The following is a 15,185-nucleotide window of genomic DNA, read 5'->3' as shown; positions in this document are numbered from 1 at the left end:
AAAGTGGCTGCAAGTGTTTTAACAGCCAGGCTAGAGAGAAAGAAATGACATGCTGCTCTTTGTCATCAGGGACACATGAACTGCTGAGAGGGACATAAAGCAGTCAACAAATCGAACGCCGGTCATTTAGAAGCACACAGGAACACATCTGAATCTTCTTCGCAATCTACACCAACAGGTTAACACCACCGTTCAACTCATCTATCATATTCCATGTCCGATAAAGCAGATTTGATTAAATGAATCCTCGAAATCATATGCTGCATGCTGATTTGCCCAGTGGCCCCATGTTAGCCATTGCATTTTTCACTGCAACATCTCAAAGGCATGCTGCATGTGAAACAAAGACACAATGGGGCAGTCACCACTGAATAGAAAGCAACACTCTCTGTAAATATTCCTATTTGCTTCAACTGAATCCTACGGGACCGACAAATTCAAGGTTGCATTTCCTGTTATGATGCTGGGGCCCGTACAGATCTGGCAGACCAACATCAGCCAAGCCATAGTGTAAATAGTATTTTATATTTGAAAATGTATAAAAGGAAATCTGGAGGAGCCAGTCTGAACGGGCCTGATTATATTGTAGCAGTGTAACACACTGGGGTGTCAGGTGTGAGGAAAGATCAGGACCAGCTCTGTCTGCAGATCAGGGATGAGGTGACACAATCGGATAAGTTGGGGGTAGGAATAGCTATGAGTTTGCTCGCTAAATGAGTAATCTTTATGCATTTATTCTTATTGGTGATAGTAAATATATAGAAAAAACAGATGGCACTAGACTCAAACTGGACAGAAACAAAATTAAACTTAACCAAAAGTGAGTAGTCTTTCTAACAATCACCAACTCTAGTTTGGTCACAATAAATCCTTATTTCACCGAGTTAGATGAGCTCTTGTTCTTCGTAAGCGAACCATTGGCAACAATTGGCGAAATAAAATGACAAATATTGCCCAAAATCAATAAAATATCCGTTCAATCGCCCAAACCTAGATGGCACCATACAGAAGAACTGGCTCGATAATGATAAAAAGGTACAGGAGAAGAAGGAGAAGAAGTAGAAGAAGAAGAAGAAGAAGATGGGGTTGGACAGAAAGGTGACTTAGTTATAGATGTTCAGAACTTTTTACCCAATAACCCTTGTAACGCACTATTTAAAACTAAAAGTAGAGCATGGATTGCTTCAGGCCAATGGTTACAAAGAGTGGTTGATGGAAATCTCAGTCAACATCAGACTAAGATGGGCACTGCTACATAAACGGTGATCCCAGTGGGACTCCCTTACATAGATGGGCTGTAGGAACATCTAGGCAAAATCTACAGGTCACAGGCACTTAACACAAACCATACAACACTATGAGTTCTCTGCTGGTACACCCTAAAGACAGCATCCTCCCCCAATGGCAAGACTGGGTTTGTTTATGACATCAACATGACGCCACATGGGACAGCTGTGGGGAACACTACAGTGGTGAAATGGCAAGGATCCTGGACAAGAAACTGAGTGATTACGGAAAGGGACACCATCAACTGTCTGTGAGCACCAGACCAAAACCACTCACAGCAAAGACTGGGAAGAGGTCAAAGGTCATCAACGAGGAGTCAGGGGACGGCAAGAGGACATCAACATCTGACCATCCCTCCCCATATATACAACCACATGTTACCAGGCGACCTAAATTCTGTACTCCAAGGTCCTGTGATAACAACTCCAACATCGTCATGACAACTGAGCATCTCCATCACCTGGGGAAGCCCTCAGGATATGGTTGAAAGCTTTAGTTGACCTTATATTATATATTATACAGAAGTGGAAAACATATTCAGATCCATTACTGCAGTAAAAGTACTATTACCACAAGGTGAAAATACTCCACTACGACTTAAAGTGCTTCATTCAAAACCTTACTGAAGTATGAGTATGTAAGTATCAGCAGATTACCTCAAGTATCAAAAGTAAAAGTACTCATATCATATCATCATCCTTTTATATACTGTTGGCTAGTTTAATCTACAGCAATGCATCATATTCTATAGTAGAGTAGAAGTACAAAGTAGCATATAATGGAAATACTCGAGTGGAGTACAAGTATAAGTACTACACAGTATATATACTGTATGTACATACACAGTATAGGTTATGCACATTGATGTTCGTGAATGGTATTGGCACTGCAATAATCTCACACTTTTCCTGCCAAAATTGAAATGCAATGTGCAGGATTATAATTCCAAGTAAAGTGCATGGATCAGTCAGGGGTCGAGGTGCAGCTTCAGTCAGCAGCTGTCAACAGAGACACTTTGCTCTCACATCCTGTTGTGTGTGTGTGTGTGCTGCTGCCAGTAGCTTTAGTCGTTCCCTCTCTGCGAGGCATCGGATCAAACCCAACGTCTGAGACTGTCGGTGTCTCTCTGTGTCCATCTATTTCTGTCTCTCTCATCTCTTTTTCTATGTTCAGGTAAATATTTTTTTTTTAATTATTATATTACAACTTCTCTCCTTTTTCCTGCAATTTTACATGTTCTTTTTTATTGAAGTTATTAGTGTTATAAATTGTGTTCATGTTTGCTCACTATAATTTCCAGTAGTACATCAATTTCCATGTTAGTTTGGGAAACTACATATTTTGTATTCTCGCCAGGCAATGTTGATTAACAGTCCTGAACCATACGTATCTGCTGTATGCACAGATACAACAGTGTGACTTTACCTTCGTCTCTGAATCTTTCTCTCGGCTGACTGAAGCAAAATCATTACGACCACATGACTGCATTTGATCTCCAGCACTCTACTCTGGTCTCAGCTCACTCACCTCCTCTGTTTATTTATGTCTGTCTTATTGTGAATCAACAGAGGAAATTACCAATCAAAGGCCAGAAACTTCATAATTTCAAAAGTTTTATGATGAGCCACATGATGACGTGTGAGCATTGCTAAATCCAGTAACACATTCACAAACAGACAACAGAATTAACAGCAGTATTTTTCCTGTATTTTTCCAGCCACCGCCGGTGCTTCTGAGTCAACCGAAATTGACGTCAGCGGCGTGGATACGTCATTACTCACCACCGACTGGTAAGAACAAACAGTTTAACAATTGGTGAAAACAAAACAAACATGGCTTAATTCCTAAACTAAATGTGCTACTACAAAAACAATGTCAAACTGAATGGGTTCTGAAAACAAAGTGAGGCGTAGTCTGGCATTTTCCTCCTACCTTACTCCTACCCTATTCCTACTACAGTTTCAATGTCTGCATTTGTACAATATGTCACATGAAAAAAAGTAAACATTTATTTTTATGATTTAGGATTCATTTATTTTTCCCCATTTCAAAATAAAAGCCCTCAAGCATTTTTTTTCTGTGGACAGAATCCCTTCATTTGTTAGCACAAGGCTTTTATTCTGAAATATTTGCAGGACAGTGTTGTGGAAAATGCAGTGACTTGCAGGGCTCCATGAATGAAAAGAGTACCGCCTTTTAATCGTGGATTATTATTATTTACAAATGAGCACACGATTCTTAACCTTCCTGTCTAAAATAAATATAAATGAGCTTTATATTTAAATGAAATGACAAACTGTATGTAGAAAGAAAAGAAGCAACGCTGTCGGTGTGGACACCACATGCGTGAGAGACGCAGTAGTTCAGCGAGGCAGCCGTCACACACTGCTCATGCCGGCAGTGTGGTACGGGCTTTACATTCACACTGCAAGCCTTAGTGCCAAATTCTGATTTATTACTCTGATCAGATTTTTTTGTTCGCTGTTTCCAATTTGAGTGTGAACTGGTCATAGTCCTGAACTGACCCATATGCGTAAACGAACAAGGCACAAACAAAGACGTCACACGCAGCACACCGTCTTACGGAGGTAAACATGGAGGCCACTGAAGTCAGCATTTATAGTTTAATTTAAATTGATGTGTAGTGGAAGTAGGCGAATTTGTGAGCAGATGATAACGAGGACGAGGTGTGTGTGTGGATGCAGAATCGGAGCCCGGAGTTGGGGGGATTGTGACATGAATGGCTTCGCAGCACAGAATTGTGATGAATGTCAATCTAGAGTGACGTAAAAGTCGTATGAATTCCAATATGACTGTTCAGACTGAGGTCGCATTGAAAAAAAAAACTCACCTGTATCTGATTTAGGACATTATATGAATTGACAAGACCAGATCCCATGTGATTTGTGCTGTTCACACTGTAGTACACGGTAGTAAAAAAAACTGAGTCGTGTATGTGCAAAAAGCTTCAGATTTGGGCAACGTTTGCCTGTGGGGTAAACGTGGAGTCAATGATTGCCATGTTGACAGTAATGAAAGGAAACGGCATGCAATGAACCACTATAGCTCCTTTATGTAGCTTTAATGGTTTTTGGACAACAGTGGAGCTCTGTGGCACAGAGGTGAAAGACACATCAGGCTGGTTAGAGTGATAAATGCATTGTTGGTTGTGTTCTCTTCAAGGGGATCTGTTTGCTGATCATAAAAAACTAACAATAAGATCAAATGCCACCAGCTTTCTCCTTTAATGATGTTTAAGCAGGCTAAATTATGCATAATGTCTTTCTACCCAGCCCCCCCACAGTGTTTCGAATGAAATTAGAGGTTATGTATTATGAAAACGGCTCTACATGTCACCAGTTGCCGCAGATGTCCTCAAACGCACCAAATACACATTATCCCGGGGATTAACACTTGAAGACATACTGACTCTTACAATTATTTAAATGGGGTGAGAAGAGAAGAAAGAATTCCACTTGTTTCCACATTAATTCCTCTTGTTTTTAATAATTAACAGAAACAAGCATGAATTCTCGGAAACAAGGCAGAAAAACACTAATTACAATGCTAGTATCAGAAAGAACAAATTAACTTGTTTCATACAAATTAATTTGAGTATGAAAAAAAAAGAAAGATCTCACCTCGTTGGCAGATTATTGCATTTTTATTCATAAAAGTATACTCAGTTCATACTTTATTTTATTTGCAATGAGATGTCCCCTCTTAAAGTAGTGCTATGATGTTGGGTGTTACAGGGACAGGATAAATGCATATACAGATCCCACTGTTCTGATCGCTTGAAAAGATGCATTTTTTTTACTCAGATTTGATGCATATGGCATTGTGTTCTTTATACTATGACAGCTTTCCTGAAATTAGATTTAAAAAAATTGCAATATATCGCCTCACTTTTGGTTTCACAATATATATGACAATATATTGAATCATAACCCCTGTATCATGATACGTATCGTATCACCAGATTCTTGCCAATACAGGGTCCTAGTCAGTAGTTGAGTAGCTATTTTCTACAGCATGCTGTCTGTGTTCAATCCAAACACTTCAGACACTTTCGACGTACATGAAGAACTGCTGCTGAAAAAAAAATGTCACAAATTGTATCTGTTTTCTCTGTCTGCCTTTGCCTTCTTTTTCTTTCATTCTCTCCATTTCTCCAACTCTACTTTGGCGTTAATTTCCTTGTTGCTTCACTTGACTGGTGATTGAACGCCACCGGGTGTTCAGAGCAAATTTCACACGTGGACGGGACCGGGTAACCAACTGGAAAATCCCTCTTCAATCTTCACCTCGCGTCTTCATTCCATTTTCCTCCCTGTCCTCTTCTTCCCATCCTTCGCTCACTCGCACCTCTTCATTTCTGTCCAGTTTATTTATTTTTTTCCCCCTCCCTTCAGCATCATTCCGTCTTCTCTTTCCTCTCCTTCCTGCCTCCTGGCTTGACCCTCAGTAGACCTTGTAGCAACTCATAACGTAATAACTGCACATAACGTAATCACTGTGCATAATGTAATAATTTAAATGTAATAAAAGCTCATAATGTAATAATCAGCACATGTAATAAAACCTTAAGTACGTAACGTAATAACAGTTTTGTTCATAACGTAATAAGTTATTACATTTTGAGAACATTATTACATTATAAATTTAGCAAACTGAAAAGTTGAAAAATTTAATAAATTCAGCGCATAATGTAATAATTTGAAAGGTCCCATATCAGTATATAAAGTATCAAAACGCTCAATCCACATATAATTACACAAAGCCCGTATTCAGAAACTGTGCATTTGAAACAAGCCGTCAGGATTCCTGTACATTTGTGATGTCACAAATCTACAATATTTAAACAATTTCACAGTTTTAAACTTCAACATTCTAAATGTGTCCCAGTTTATTTCCTGTTGCAGCGTATGTGAATGACATCAGCTGACAGGAAGTAAACATGGACCCAAACTGTGTCCTAGCAACGCAATTCTGTTGCCAGTCCCTTGAAATGCGCTCAAACGGAGCGTTTCTGATAGAGGGTAAATACAGGTATATTCAGACAGACGAAAAAAATAATGTGTTGTTTGAACATTAAAGCATAGAAACATGTTCTAGTAGAAAGCTAAAATACAAGTATGAACCTGAAGATGAGCATGATATGTCCCCTTTAAAGCACAGTAACACTCTAGTTTGACATTACACAAGTGGAGTTGATAATTTAAAGCAACTGAACTTTGTTGGTTTGGTCAAGACGACATTTTCATCAATCAGTTCTATGTTGATGAAGCCTCTTGGATGTGGGATGAATGAGAACGTTTTCAGAGATATGTCATTACGTTATGCGCAGTTATTACGTTATGAGTTGCATCAGACCTTTAATATGGATACCAGCATGTTTCACTGCCTGTTCTATACACTCTGATCTTCCACATAATTTATTGCCTTTTATCACACTCTCATATTCCTCTCTGCTACACACTAACTGACTTTAATTGCAATAATTTGGATTGTTTCATAATTTTTTGCCGTTGGTATGTCATACCATGCATATTTTCATTTATTAATTTCTACCAGGTCTTACAGTCGTGATTTCTCTGTGTTTATAAAGCTCGTATTTCCTCTCTTATCTACTGTATATTCTGCTGTTTTTCCAACTCATCCCTGTTGCTGCTGTGCCCTGCAGGGATCAATAAAGTTTTCATCTTATCTATTTTTTGCACCCTCTCAGCTCCTGTTCACCACAGTTCCTACGTCTCCTCCTCTCTTCACACCTTTAATCACACCCCTCCACCCTGCCACCCTCTCCCCACTTATTTACTCTTCTCCTCTCCTAAGTGGCTCTTCACGACTTCCCTTAGTGTTTTCTCTTCTCATTTTTCTATTTCATCATGTTCTATCCTTATCATCTTTGTCTTTTATCTGCACTTTTTATCTCATTTCTATTCTACTCCTCTTCTCATTCACTTCTTCCCCTTCTCTTTTTTCCTCAGTTTCTCCCTCAGTTGCTCCCAATTTTCTCCAGCTCTCCCCCCACCTAACCACAACCGTTTTACCTTTTTCCTCATCCTTCTCTTCATCTCCCCCTATTTCACCTCCTGGCCGGAGCAGGAGTGCTGTAGCGGCGGAACAAATCCCTCCTGAATCCCCTCAGTCTGAGTCGCTGTTCTAATGAGCTCAGATCAGCCACGGCAGCCTGCAGCCACACTTCTGCCATTTCACTGACGCTCAATGACAGCTATTAAAGTGACGTGTGTGTGTGTGTGTGTGTGTGTGTGTATTGGGGGGGTTTGTGTATTGTGTGTATGTATGGCAAATATTATGCAGATCTGCATGTGTGTGCAGACAGTTTGGAGGATATTCACTGACTTAAAGTTGCTTAGTACAAAAAATGGAGACTAAATCAAAATAAAATAAATAATAATAATAATAATAATAAACTAGAAATTATGCTTAAAGCTGCAGTAGGCAGTATATTTTTGGCATCATTTGTGCAAAAATTCCATAATAACCTTTCAGCATATTGTAATTCAATTGTTCTTAGAGATAATTAGACTTCTGCTCCTCATCATGGCTCTGTTTTCAGGCTTTAGAAAATCTAGCCCGTGACGTGAGACTTTGACCAATCACAGGTCATTTCATTGAGAGAGTGTTCCTATTGGCTGTGCTCCGGTCATGTGACCAGAACTTGGCGTTCCTTCACCAGATTTCACAATGGCGGGGGCGTAACAAACTCTCTCATTTTGCAGCTAAACCGTGCACTACAAGATGATTCTGAAAACATTTGAGGGGAGAAATAGACATTAACGTAACAGAATATTGATTCATATTTGATCAGCGCTGCTTAGTTTGACCGTTTTTTCGGAGTTCGCGAGTGATTGACACATGGCAGCTGGACAGCAGACCTCAGATCAGCTCTTACTGCTTGTTGTCCTCCGGTCTGTGAAATTTTGCAGGTGCCGTTAGGAGCACCGGAGGACACCGGAGGACACAGAGGGACATGATTTTGTTCAAATTACCTGTTCCATGTACTACTGTCACGGAATAGCGACCGTTTTATAAAATTAACTTTTTTTAATCAGATTTGCTCCAATCTCGCCTACTTCAGCTTTAACCTCAAAGACAAAAAATGACAAAATTGTAAAATCAAAGACCAGAAGTCCTTTAAACCCATTGAGTTCAGTGGCATATGCACCATGACAAATGTGAGTTATGTGTGTTTAAACCTATAGAACACCTTTTAGAAGAATCTTTTAAAAACCTATGGTGCGATTGAAGCTAGTTTCTGTTAGCCGTTAGCTATTAGCTGTTAGCAGCCGGTGGGCAGCACAGTCCTGCAGAGCTGACAGCTAACGTTAATGCAGGTTCCACTATGATGCAGGTTCCACGAGTTACATTATGATGACATTTCAGTAGAAATGTTATTGGGTGAGGGTAAATTATAACGTGTAGCTGTAAAATGAGAACTTTTGGGACCCGGTAGCCATGTTGAGATCAGTTGCGGAAATACCAAGCACCGCCCACCAGGCGGAGCAAACTTTCTCATTTTACAGCTAAACAGCGCACTACAAGATGATTCTGAAAACATCAGAAATAGGCATTAACGTAACATAATATTGATTAATATTTGATCAGCGCTGCCTAGTTTGACCGTTTGGTCGGAGTTTGCGAGTGATTGACAGCTGCCTCCGTTGAATGAACAGCCAATAGGAACGCTCTCTCTCTCTCTGAAATGACCTGTGATTGGTCAAAGTCTCCCGTCAGGGGCTAGATGTTTTTAAAGTCTGAAAACAGAGCCATGAGGAGGTGCAGAAGTCTCTCTCAGAACACTTGAATAACAATATGCTGAAAGGTTATTTTGGAATATTTTGCCCAATGATGCCAAAAACATTCTGCCTACTGCAGGTTTAAATGCACTGAATGGTTTTAGTTTTGATAAATAACATTATGCAATTTAAACAATAAAAATGTTGATTTTTCGAAAAAGAAAAGTAATTAGTTGTTCCGTCTTATTTTCTAATTTTCAGTGGAGATATATTTTATAACTTTAAAGCTATATAAGAGGGTCAAGCCTTCTTTTTTTTTGGAATGAATTGCAAAACATTGTAACGTAACAAAAGCACGGACTTTTACCGTCTTTCAAAAGGTTTCTAATGAAGTCTTGAGTCTAAAACGTCACAGTTCACCGGCAGCTGTTCGCAGGGTTTTTATACTTCTGACGTATGAAAGTTAAACACCGCAGCAGCCACACGCATTTCCACTCAGACCTGACTCACACAGCTCAGTAACAAGCAGCCAGATGTTGCATGTGGAGTCAGTGACAGCAATCCTCATCATATATTCAGAAACACACTTACAGACACAAAACAAATGTAGCCCATCTAGAACTCAAACCCATGGGGAGACACATGGAATATCTGCATGTACTGTAGGGTTCTTAACTGGAAAACTTGTGTTTCAAACACTGTTACAAATCTCCAGCAATGCATTTTTTTTTAATGTAGGGCACTGGGAGTTCAGTATTTGAGCCTAATCTCTTTGGAAATTCTATGGTACAAAAATGAAATGACATCGTTTACACATCGGATGTGTGCAAACATGCAAAGGACCGTGTGTTTTTGATGATGTTTAAACTGGAGTTAATAGTCATCAGCATGTTAAAGCTGCACATATAAGTGGTTATCTCCAGGGGATCATGCGTTCGGTCTTGTGTGTATCTGTCTGTCTGTCCAGTTTACAACTCGCCGTTTGCTGTCGACTTTATCGGATTTATTGTAACTATTATTCACAAGGTCAAGAATGATCTTCCCTGCTCAAATTAATCAAATGACTATATGTAATGTGAAATGAGTCCCAGTGACTCTGCAGAGTGTTTTGGCCTCGTTTAGCTAATTGTTTTGGTTTTCCAGCCCACAAACACCACTCTCATTAGCCTCGTTTCTAGCCACGTGGGGCAGCATTTCTACTCGATAAAGCCCTGATGACAACCCCGCTATTCTTTACCTGCCCAACACCAAAGCCACAGACAGACAAAGCTAGTAGCTCAGGAGTTGGTAGAGACCAACCCACAGTTTAAAAGGAGAGTGAATATTTGACTTCCTATCATCAGGTGGAAACAAACATGACTCCAAATGAATGCTAATGTAGCTCCATGTCTGCTGGATGTTTAATAGGCAACTGTTTGCCAACACATTTCAGCTTGTACACCTGTCCCCAAGTAGCTAAAAAGAATCAATTAATTGCAGCTATTTGATTTTTTTTTTTATCATTTATTTATGTAAGGGATGATGTACAGTGAGCCGGTCATTGTTGTGAAAGAATCCCCGACAGGGTAAAGCGGAGGGGTCTCTCATCGCCCTGAAGGGGATTCTTTCACAACAATGACCGGCTCACTGTACATTATCCCGCTTATTACACGGCTACTTACAGAAGAAATCAATATTTTGACGCAAAAACGGTCCGCCAGAGTCCGACATCAGAGCCGTGCCCGTAGCAACGGTCTGCTATACAGAAATTACAGACCGCAAAACGCCGTGGTTGACCAATCAGAATCGAGTATTCAACACAGCCGTGTAATAATGTGAAAGAAAAAGGGGATTCTTTCACAACAATGACCGGCTCGCTGTACATTATCCCGTTTATTAAACAGCTACGTACTAAAGAAGTCAACAATTTGACTCAAAATATTGATTTAAAAACGATTGTATTGATATAAAACTTATTTTTGTGTCCGCCCGACACAGTTGGAGCTGCGTAGCAACAGTTCTAACTGAGTCCATAGCAATGTAACTCTAGTTTAACATTAGTTTAAACATTAGTTATAATTCGCCATAGCCCATACCGTTGTCCGTTTAGTGTTCACTTCACGTCTGTCTTCTTCAATTTTGTCGATTTCTCTGTCGTCTGTGTCTCTCCTCTCGCTTTTTCTGCGCTGTTTTCTTGTTCTCTCTTTCTTCTGCCGTTAGCCATGAATCTAAAGTTTTGTGTTCTCTAAATATATTAAAAGTAATATCAGAAAAATACTCCATTGTGTTTTCTGATGGAGTAACGGAAACCCAACGTCTATTTTGTTAAATTTGCCGGACTTCTTTCTGCGCATTGACATGATCTGACGTGGTCCTCCAGAGTCTATGATAAGAGCGTCCGTAGCAACGGTCCGTTATACAGAAATTACAAAATGCAGTGATTGACCAATCAGAATTGAGTATTCAACACAGCTTTGTAATAATAATCTTTAAGTGGCTGTGAAATATATTTTGCACTGATATTTGAAAGCATTTCCATCCAAATACTGCAGCCAGTGTTTCTTCCAGAATTGTTTTCACAGTTAAATGGAGTTCATTGTCTTGAGTGACCGACCAGAGATATGCATTTATGGCACAAAAAGTTTAGAAACTACACTGTTGCAGTTTTCAAACCCATCCGAGTCAAAGCAGTGACACTTAACCACATCAACATAATGTATTGAGAGATTGCTTTAATAAAGTAGAGTCAGCATGTGGAGGCAGCCAGTAGGTGTAGTGATTATCTGAGAGGGCAGTCGGGAGGAAACTAAGGGCCAATCATTTCATCCTGGCTTGTCACCACACAGAACATAGTGTTATTTTAAAGAGAGGCAGAGAGAGGGATCAAACACAGAGTGAGAGAGAGAGATAGAGAGAGAGAGACCATAAGGGCTCACAGGAGACTTATGGCTTAGTCAGTCACCCAGCTAAACACTCCATCAGCCTGCGCTTTAGTCGGTCTCATCCATATCCTCCTTCTATTTCCCATCATCCATCCATCCATCTCTCCACTCGCCACCGTTTGTGTGATAAATCCTCACAACATCGCAGCATTTTATCCATCCCTCCATCCCTTTTGTCTGTCCTATTTTAAGCATCTCATCTCACCTCTGTGATACACACACACAGGGGCTAGTGGAAGGGATTTATCGAAGAGGTGCTTATGACTATTTGAGGGATGTGCTTAGCTTGCAGGTCGGTCCAGCGTCAACCTCTTGCTGGTTGTGAGAGAACCAGTCAGCCTGAGAATGTGATGCGTTTGTGTGTGTGTGAGAGAGAGAGAGAGAGGAAGATGAGCGAGGGGAAAAGGGTAGAGGAGGATGAACTCCACTGACAAAGACCACTATAAATAGTTTCACATCACAGTTGCACAATTACCCCCGTGTCCATAAAGGAAAGTTTACCAGGCTTCAATAATCCAGATACAATCCCCTCACTGTGCATCATGCTGCTGGTTTCCTGGACACTTCAATCATCAGCTACTTACAGTTTTTTTATATAGACTTCCAAATGTTTTCTGTGGTCTAACCTTGCCCCCATCACCAGACGAGAACAATTCTCACTGGACGATTCTACCAAAACCTCTGAATACGTTCTGTGACGGTCAAAAGATCCTGTCGAAAACTGGGATTCAAATACATAAAGAGGTAAATGCCATGTGAACAGCACCTCTCATAAAACCCAACAGCTGTCTGCTGAGGTTACTATTTTGATCAATGGCAGGAAACACACTCGACAGGGTACAGAGTAAAAAAATAAAAAATCCCTTTTTTTTTATGGAAAAAAACTGGTAGCTATGGTTGCAAGAATATTTATCTCAAAAATATAGTGAAAATGTAAACAACTTTACAGAAAAACCTGTACATTTTACAGCTTAGAACTGTTGGATTTACCGGTTGAAATTATAAATTACAACAGCACCTTTCTGCTGAATTAACATTGCCATGCCGCTATTAGACTAATTATTTCTGTAAGATTTACATGCAGTTGTCGCTGGTTGTACATTGAATCCCATTTAATTTAACTGAAAAATACCAAACAAAAAACACAGTAAAAATTTAATTTAACTGAATTTGTCTGCAAATTTTACTCAAAATTTGTTTATAATGTGGTGTCTTTTTCAGTATTAATGACGACTTTTACAGTAAAAGCAACATCTAAATACTGCAACTTAAATTTCTCTAAAATGAAATCATTACAATGTTAAGGCATAACTCCATAACTCCTATCAATCTCAAATATATGTTTTTATTTTTTCATTGCCTGTTAGGATTATTTTTCAGTGAAAAAAACCCCAAATGATTCTATAAATTACAGGTAGATTGAACACTTATCTTAAACAATATAATTTAAACTGCACTGCCTACTTGAAGATGTTACTTTTACCAGAAATGGGAAAAATGTAACCCAGTGTACACAGATTAGGCATTTCAAATTTGAAACGCAAAGCCATATATATCTTTAGAGTTACAGTACTGAAAGATTTTAAAAAATGACAATAACTTGCCTTTCCAAGAATTTATTAACCTCAAAACAGCAACAATAAAAGCAAAATTTAACATCATATTCAAACAAACTCTTTAAATTGAGGTGCAGGCATGCATATGAGTAATATGCAATAAAACTGCCAATTTTAGTACATGTCTGAATAACCACGTAAATGAGGGCAACAAGTGATGTGTATAGAGGAGGTTTAAACAAGCAGACTGGAGCGGTAATAAGGGACATAACCGAACAATAAATAATTAGTGAAGTAGCACAATGCGAATCATCTCGGCTGGGATGAATGGAACTACACAGCTCCGGGTCAAAACTGCATATAGGTGCGACATAAAAGAAAAAAAGGTATCGAGTTCCTGTAGCTTAAGGCAACGCGTTTAAGTGTGTTCATCTGGCTCTCTCACAAACTCTCTTTTTTCCAATAAGTGTGCACGTCGTCTTTTTTGCTGACTGCTAGCTGTCTGACTGTTGTTCAGGCTGTTGACCGGAGAATGTGGCCTGTGTTCTGGCCTGTCACTGTGGATCATTTTGCTGTGTGTGCCCTTGGCTCCAACGAGTTAAACTCCAGTATAGAGCCTCACACACACACATGCTAGCCCAGGGAGCAGCAGGGTATAGGAGTACCAAGAGGACATGTCAGCTCACTTTCCCCCCCTGCTCTGCTCCTCATCCTTTTCTTTACCTTCTCCTCATCGTCCACCTCATTCCTTTCCTGTCTCTTCCTTCAAGGGTGTATGTCACGGGTTAGACCGTGCCCTGTAAAGTAAGATGCAACGCACACACACTGTAACGCCACCTCCATCATATATTAAATCAAGCCGGCTTGGAGGTGTCGGTGTTAACTGTTACTGTAGCATCAGTACTTCTAAATGTCGGGAGACCCGCCGACAAAGTAATCAATTTCTTAATGGGGGTCAGAGTGATACAAAGTAAAAATGTATTTATGAATTACACACAGGCATAAGTATTAATATTGAACATTTCCATTTATTGTAAAATGGATATTCAGTAAATTGTTTGTCACCCTTTCTTCTCTGCTGTAGATGCGCTCCTTGGTTTAGACCTGGAGTGCTGAAACCGAACAGGAGCGTACCAATAGCTTATGTAAGGGGGGTTTCCAGAGAAGGTACCAAGTACAGTAGAGTTGGAAGGGTGTTTGGGGGGGTTGATAATAGGCAAGGTAATTTTAATTAGTTTGAATAATTACTTGCCTCAAAATGTTATATTAAATATTTTATAATTTAATTATAAATTATGTCCTATTTTTTTTGACTGGATATTATTATGCTGTTGTTTGATTGATTATTAATTATTATTTGTTTTACTTAGTAGGATCCAGCTTCATAAAAGAGGAGGCTGGAATACCTGGAAGGGGGTCAGTGGAGAGCAAACCTCTGATGAGAGACAAGCCATATTGTAGAGCCGCAAGGGCCCAACATTTAAAGGGGCATAGCCTATGCTGTATCTTGATATATATTTTTGTCATTTTGCTTATATTTTTCATTATTTTGGAAGAACCTGTTTCCTGGATGCCAGGCCTGCACTGTACCTATTTTTGCACAGGATTGTTGGTTTCCACTAATTGTTAATAAATACACCTGGACTGCTTAACTG

General features: G+C 39.6%; 1 protein-coding gene across 2 annotated transcripts in view; it reads right to left on the bottom strand.

Annotated features, from left to right (window-relative positions):
- nlgn1 (neuroligin 1) overlaps positions 1 to 15,185 on the bottom strand; it is a 401,272-nt gene that overhangs the window by 369,829 nt on the left and 16,258 nt on the right. The window contains exon 1 of one of the 2 annotated variants that reach the window (XM_037769865.1): positions 11,129 to 11,441. The exons of the other annotated variant lie outside the window; for it this stretch is intronic. The gene's annotated coding sequence lies outside the window, so the exon portion shown is untranslated. Of the gene's footprint in view, positions 1 to 11,128; positions 11,442 to 15,185 lie in introns of those variants that run through there. 2 annotated transcript variants of the gene reach the window in all.

Source organism: Sebastes umbrosus, chromosome 5 (assembly GCF_015220745.1).
Source record: "Sebastes umbrosus isolate fSebUmb1 chromosome 5, fSebUmb1.pri, whole genome shotgun sequence".
In the NCBI taxonomy this organism is placed as follows: domain Eukaryota; kingdom Metazoa; phylum Chordata; class Actinopteri; order Perciformes; family Sebastidae; genus Sebastes; species Sebastes umbrosus.
Note: the sequence above shows the minus strand (reverse complement) of the source record. Positions and strands in the feature narration are given on the sequence as shown.